At 45.9% G+C, this 7,416-nt stretch overlaps 1 pseudogene; it reads left to right on the top strand.

Annotated features, from left to right (window-relative positions):
- Positions 1 to 3,326: 3,326 nt before the first annotated feature.
- LOC139011711 (large ribosomal subunit protein uL10 pseudogene) lies at positions 3,327 to 7,017 on the top strand (annotated as a pseudogene).
- The last annotated feature ends 399 nt before the right edge of the window (positions 7,018 to 7,416 follow it).

Raw genomic sequence — 7,416 nt, forward strand, 5'->3', positions numbered from 1 at the left:
ATCTGATTCTAACTCTGGGTATATAGTGTCAGAATTGAATTGACTTCTTGGATACCCTGCTGATGTCTGAGAATTATTTGTTGGTCTGGAGGGAAACCCCTCCCCCCAAAATTGGAGTTGGGTTCAGGACTCCTGTTTAGTTAGTATTAGTGAAGTGAAATTTGCTAGAACGGCCCTGGCTCATAGAAACCTTTGGTTTGGGAAGAGAAAGAATGAAAGAGGTAACCTTTGATTCCTGGGTGGCCGTGTGGTTACTCATGGTATGGAGTAGCAACTATGTTGTGCTGGGCTCAGTTACTAAAGGATAAAATTATCAGTGGAAATTAGAGATGCGCTGGGTGCATAAGGAAAGGAAAACTAATAAGAAATAGGAATAGGCAAAATATTCAACCCTTTGATATTGTCATCTATCATAACTGCACTGAAAGTAAAAGAATGTGTTGGGTCTGGCCTTGATGCTCATCCAAGCTCAGATTTGGGTTAATTCTGACCTTTGCCCATTAACTTCAAAGCCACCTAAAAGGAGACAACATTATGCAGGACAACAGAAAGTGCCTCTAAGACCTCTGGTCACCAAGAAGGTAGTTAATGTTGAGGGGGAGGGCAAAAGCAAGAAATGACTAAAACCAGGAGATAGAAGGGGGGAGGGGGTAAGAGGATGTTTCATTTTGTATATTGGTAACACCAGCTTCCTGGGGAACCTTTACTGAAAAGGATTTTGTCAGTAACTAACCTGAGGGCTAGCTGTGTCCTTGGTTTTGAATGGTGCTGAGTGGAAGAGTATGCTTGGGTTGATGGAATACCCATAGCTCACTATTGAACAATCACTAGCTCACTATTGAACAATCACAGGAGGCTGGGCATGATCCAGACACACAGGAGGTTCTTCCTGAGGGGACAGCAAGCCTGGTGCACTGAATGAAAGCCACTGTAAGGTCTGCCCACCTCCCCGCCCCCTTATAAATGCCAAATGGAAACCCTATTGAAGCAGCTGATATGCTTCATATGCCAGCCACGTGGGACTGGCTTTATGATGACCAGGGTACTCACCGGCTGACTATGCCTGTTAGTCAGGTCATAGTAAATGCTGTGATGAAGGGGGGCCCTGTTGCATGGGCACCCCAGGTTATTTATTGCTACAGAACCAACCAGTTCAAGAAGCCTTATCAGATTTGCTATCTCAGCTTCCCCTCCTGGGTTTTACACATGCAAATAAGAACATTAGCTTAATTAACTAGAGCAGTGGTTCTCAACCTGTGGGTCGCGACCCCTTTGGCGGTCAAACAACCCTTTCACAGGGGTCGCCTAAGACCATCCTGCATATCAGTTATTTACATTACGATTCATAACAGTAGCAACATTACAGTTATGAAGTAGCAATGAAAATAATTTTATGGTTGGGTCACAAGAGGAACTGTATTTAAGGGCCAGAAGGTTGAGAACCACTGAACTAGAGAATGTGAACAGGCTGAGGGGAGAGCCAAGAGATTCACCTCAACCAGGCTGGTTTTTATTTACCTTATTAAGAAGGTAAGGTAAATAAGCAAAAATTGATAGAATCAAAGCAGAAACAGAAGGGGGAGGGGTACAGGACAACTACCAGCATCGTGGGAATCTTTTAGATGGTTATTGGGAAATGGGTACATAAAACAGACATTGATGGGGTTAAAGCAAATTTTCTACTATAGTACTACCTAAGGTTGCGTGGGACAAAGAACCTCCTTCTTGTCCCCCAACATTAGGCTCCAAACAAGTCGTCTTACCCTAGTTTTGAGAAATTTAAAGATTTGGAAAGTAAAAAAGCAGTGAGAAACCTGACCAGCAATTACTTTGGAGCAGCAGAAGGCTAATCAATCAAGTTAAAGTTTGAAAAACAACTCGAGTCCCTTGGCTCAACCCCAAAGCCTTTTCATAAGAGTGGGTAAAATTGTCAAGAGTGGAAAAAAGAAGTTTCTAGGACTCCCTAATAGGGGAATCCCATGAACTGGGAACAAAAACTCACCAGCAAGGCCAAGACTCAGATTGCAATTAGTGTGAGAGAAAGTAAAATGTACTAGATGGTACTATTAGGAAAGTAGGAATGTTTAAAAAAGTATAATGTAAAAAAAAAAAGTCCTACCTCCTTTATTTAGATGTTTATGGCGAGGGAATACCTTCCCCTAACTAGCATTGTAAAACGGAAACATAGAAGAAGTCCTAATAGAAGCCATTAAGGCACATAAGAATAGATGGGATTGCCATGAAAGTTTGTAGGGGAATTGGTATGTGAAACAGACATTATGTGAACTGACTCTGTCTGTCTTACTGATGTATTATGGGGATGGAAATGTATGTGAATGGGAACCTTTGCCCTACACAACAATGTAAAACAGAAGGCATGTAAATCCACCCTTCAAGCCACACTAATTGGACTTGCTAAATGGGGAGCAGCGCGATGGCCTGAGTCCACCCAGTGTGTGATAGAATCTCATAGGGACAGTACTCTCTGCAATAGTCTTCGTGGGGCAGACACTGTGCCTCACAACAAGGGCCTCTGAGTGCCTCCCAGGGAAAGTACTGTGACTTTGGACAAGATAATTTTCATTTGAGGGGCACTGACTACCCTGCCAACCAACACTATTAATGGAAAATTCCACTGTGCCTGAGGGACATAATGCTTGAAACCTGAAATACCTATGATGTCTGAGGTGCTGTCAGATGAACAGTTGAATGGGGATGACGGTGCCCAGAAGTATGCCATACTAAAATGGACACGGTTCATGTGGCCCAATGCTGCCCGGGAAGTGCAAGGAGGAACTACAGGAGAGCCAGGGCACTTCCTCCCCTGGGACTGACTCTGCAGCAGCAGAGGAGATGCCGGATTCTAATGTCCTGGGGGCTGCTCTGGACAGACCACAAAGAGCTGTTTGGTCTGTGGTTGGCATTCCAAGGTGAAGTGACAGCATCCTGTTTGGAAAGCTGCTAGAGTAAGACCAGCAGATGGAAAGGCTCTGGTTGAAGAAGTGAAAACAGATCAGCTCCATTGGGATGAATTGCATACTGTTTTCTCATCTGTGACTCCAGGACTGAACAGCAGTAAGGCCCTGTGTGTGGGATGCTATGACTCCAGGCAGTGGCCTGTGGCCTAGCACATGGTCAGACAGAACAATGGAAACCTGCTAAAGGGATGCCCATTGGGGCACAGCCCGAAGGAGTTCTGAGGGTGCCTGAAGCAGGACATGCCAGTGCCCATCGAAAGAGCTCCTTTCCGGTCCTCTCGCGAGGCGTCCTCGTGGGAGTGACATCGTCTTTAAACCCTGCATGGCAATCCCTGACGCACTGCCGTGATGCCCAGTGAAGAGAGGGTGACCTGGAAGTCCAACTACTTCCTTAAGATCATCCAACTTCTGGATGATTATCCAAAGTGCTTCATTGTGGAGCAGACAGTGTGGGCTCCAGGCAGATGCAGCAGATCCGCATGTCCCTCCGCGGGAGGCTGGGGTGCTGATGGGCAAGAACACCATGAGGCACGAGGCCATCCGAGGACACCTGGAAAACAACCCGGCTCTGGAGAAACTGCTGCCTCAGATCCGGGGGAATGTGGGCTTTGTGTTCACCAAGGAGGACCTCACTGAGATCTAGGACATGCTGCTGGCCAATAAGGTGCCAGCTGCTGCCCGTGCTGGTGCCATAGCCCCGTGTGAAGTCACTGTGCCAGCCCAGAACACTGGTCTGGGGCCAGAGAAGACCTCCTTCTTCCAGGCTCTAGGCATCACCACTAAAATCTCCAGGGGCACCATTGAAATCCTGAGTGATGTACAGCTGATTAAGACTGGAGACAAAGTGGGAACCAGCGAAGCCACACTGCTGAACATGCTGAACATCTCCCCCTTCTCCTTTGGGCTGATCATCCAGCAGGTGTTTGACAATGGCAGCATCTACAACCCGGAGTGCCTGACATCACAGAGGAAACTCTGCATTCCCGCTTCCTGGAGGGTGTCCGCAATGTTGCCAGCGTATGCCTTCACATTGGTTACCCAACTGTTGCATCAGTACCCCATTCTATTATCAATGGGTACAAGCGAGTTCTGGCTTTGTTTGTGGAGACTGATTATACCTTCCCACTTGCTGAAAAGGTCAAGGCCTTCTTGGCTGATCCATCTGCTTTTGTGGCTGCTGCCCCTGTGGCCACTGCCACCACTGCTGCTCCTGCTGCTGCTGCAGCCCCAGCCAAGGTTGAAGCAAAGGAAGAGTCGGAGGAGTCGGACAAGGATATGGGATTTGGTCTCTTTGATTAATTACCAAAAAGCAACCAGCTCAGCCAACTCTATTTGAGAAACAAGGAAATAAAGCTTACCTCTCTTAAAAAAAAAAAAAAAAAAAAAAGCTTTTTTCCAGGTTTGGAAGGAAATGGGAATCAACAAGCAAATAGCCCATGTGTTTGGCTGAGATGGCCACCTGTGAATACCCATGAATAGACATGAGGCCACTGCATCAATGCAGAGATGGACTGCGTGTAGATAGTCTGCTTGTACCCTCTGAGGCACAAATGCCAAGAAAACTGTTGTGACTGCCAGCAAAAGGGACTGAGACTGCAAATGGCACTGAGGCAGATTCCCCGGGGGAGAGCTCTGAGCTTCCCTGGCAGGTCAGACTGACTTTGGTAGCCCTGAGGCCCTCTAAACTGGTCTTAACAGGAATGGACAGTGGCTCTGGGCTGTGCTTTGCTTACCAGATGGTAGATGAAATGCTCATATGCTGAAAGAACGTGAACACAAGGTATTGTACCAACCTGGATGGCTGAGAGTCATTTCTTCAGACCAGAAATCACACTTTACAGCCAATAGTGTCCAACAGGGACAGAAGGAGATGCTTCTCAGTACTACACAGAGAATTGAAACAGGCCATGTAACATTGTTTGTCTAAAATGGGGGGAGACAAAGCCTGAAGGGCTGGCTTACATGCCTTCCCCAGTGTGTGCACACACTCTACCTGGACATGAGTGGCTAAAGGAGTGTTCCCACCAGGTTAATCTGTTTTTCTGGAGGATCTGGGAAGAGGGGTGGGGAAGGATGTTGGAAATCTATTTTTTTCATGTCTTCTAATTTTTGTTTTCCTACCTGATGCATTGGTCACAGGATCAGGGCTGAAACTACAAGGGCTCTAAACAGGGATGATGGCTAAGTAAGAAACTCTCATTGCGTTATGAACATTTCTGTCGCAGTTCCTAAGGGCTGAAAAGACAGGTTTTGCCTTCAAGTCATCTGACACAATTAGGATTCACAGAGAAATCAGCTCTTTTTCCTGGTGGTCAAAAGAGCTCACTCTTCTGCCCTGTGTAATCTTTCCAAGTCAGATCAGGAATGGACTGAGGGGGAGGCACTTGCTGGACTAGTATTGCTGTCAGCATTCTGGACTAGCACAGGGGCTGAACCTGATGTCACTTCCCAAAGTGGAAAAGGGGGGTAGATATAAGTGATAATGCACACATCATTGCCCTTTCCCACATACCTGATGCCCTGTGAATCTCATCCTTCTGACTGCTCGTGACAACATTATTTAACAATTAATTGGGGATCTAGAGGGAACATATTTCCCAGATATCTGAACCATTGTAGCCATTTAATGGAAACCCAAGGAGGGATTGTGGGAAGCTCTGACTCTTAGCCAATCTGTCAGAAGCACAGATAAGGATCCAGATTTCAATTGGAATTGTGAGCATCCCATCTGTACCCAATCAGTAAGAAGCACAGGTAGCCAGGGCTCATGGCCAACACTGCAGCACAGGGGAAAGCAAAGCAATAGGATATATGTAAATATTCCATTTTCTTGGTCACTGTTACTAAATTATTAAAATTAATTTAAAAAAAAAAGTGCTGGTTCTTATTTGATGCTGAACCAAGCTCAAATTTGGGTCTATCTGAGCCTCGGCCATTAGCCTTAAAGCTGCCTAAAGGAGGAAGTGATGCAGGGCAACAGGAAGTACCTCTAAGACCTCAGGTCACCAAGAAGGTAGTCCATGTGGGGAAGGGCAAAACCAAGAAACTATTAAAACCAGAGGGGATTGTCAAGGGCGGGAAAAAAAAAAAAAAGAGACATATGTAATACTCTTTGTAATACTTTAAGCAATAAAACAATTAAAAAAAAACTTAAAAACAGTAAAAAAAAAAAAAAGAATATGATGAAAATACTGAAAAAAACAATTAAAAAACCAGAGGTAGAGTATAAAGGAGTTGATTCATTTTGTAGAATGGTATCACCCGCTTTCTGAGAAACCTTCAGGGAAATGAATTATGAGTATAAATAATTTGGGGGGAATGGGAGGGATATGTCTTTAGGGTTGACTTCCACAGAATGTAACTGGCATAGTATGGGAATAGATAATGTATATGGAAGGGGACACTTCCTCTACCTAACATTGAAACCAAAACCTGTAGAAGTCCTAATGGAGGCCACAGTAAGGGACATATTCATTTATGGAATCATGGTTAAAGTTTGGAGGGTAATTGGTATGTGAAATGGACATTATGTGAACTGACTCTGTCTGTCTTAATGATGTATTATGGGGATGGAAATGTATGTGGATGGGAACATTTGCCCTTCCCAGCATTGTAAAACAGAAGGCATGTAAATCCGCCCTTCGAGCCACATTAATTGGACGTGCTAAATGGGGAGCAGTGCGATGGCCTGAGCCCACGCAGTGTGGTGCAGAAGCCGGAGTGCTGGTAGGGACCATTCTCTCTGCACTAGTTCTTTATGGGGCAGACCCTGTGCCTCACACCAAGAGCCTCTGAGTGGCTCCCAGGGACAACTATTCCAACTCTGGACATGAAAATTTCCATTTGAGGGGCATTGACTACCTTGCCATCTGACACTATTATAATTGCAGCTTATACTTCTGGGTGGTGCCCAGAAGTATTCCATAATAAAATGAACACAATTTATGTGAGCCCGTGCTGCCTGGGAAGTGCAAGGAGGAACTACAGGAGAGCCAGGGCACTTCCTCCCCTGGGACTGACTCTGCAGCAGCAGAGAAGATGCCGGATTCTAATGTCCTGGGGGCTGCTCTGGACAGACCACAAAAAGCTGTTTGGTCTGTGGTTGGCATTCCAAGGTGAAGTGACAGCATCCTGTTTGGAAAGCTGCTGTAGTAAGACCAGCAGATGGAAAGGCTCTGGTTGAAGAAGTGAAAACATATCAGCTCCATTGGGATGAATTGCATACTGTTTTCTCATCTGTGACTCCAGGATTGAAGAGCAGCAAGGCCCTGTGTGTGGGTTGCTATTGACTCCTGGCATTGACCAGTGGCCTAGCATATGGTCAGTCAGAACAGTGGAAACCTGCTAAAGGGATGCCCATTGGGGCACAGCCCTAAGGAGTTCTGAGGGTGCCTGAAGCAGGACATGGCAGTGCCCATGGAAAGAGCTCCTTTCCAGG

Source organism: Myotis yumanensis, unplaced genomic scaffold (genome assembly GCF_028538775.1).
Source record: "Myotis yumanensis isolate MYYU_CA2020_CCGP unplaced genomic scaffold, mMyoYum1.0.hap1 SCAF_5, whole genome shotgun sequence".
Lineage (NCBI taxonomy): Eukaryota > Metazoa > Chordata > Mammalia > Chiroptera > Vespertilionidae > Myotis > Myotis yumanensis.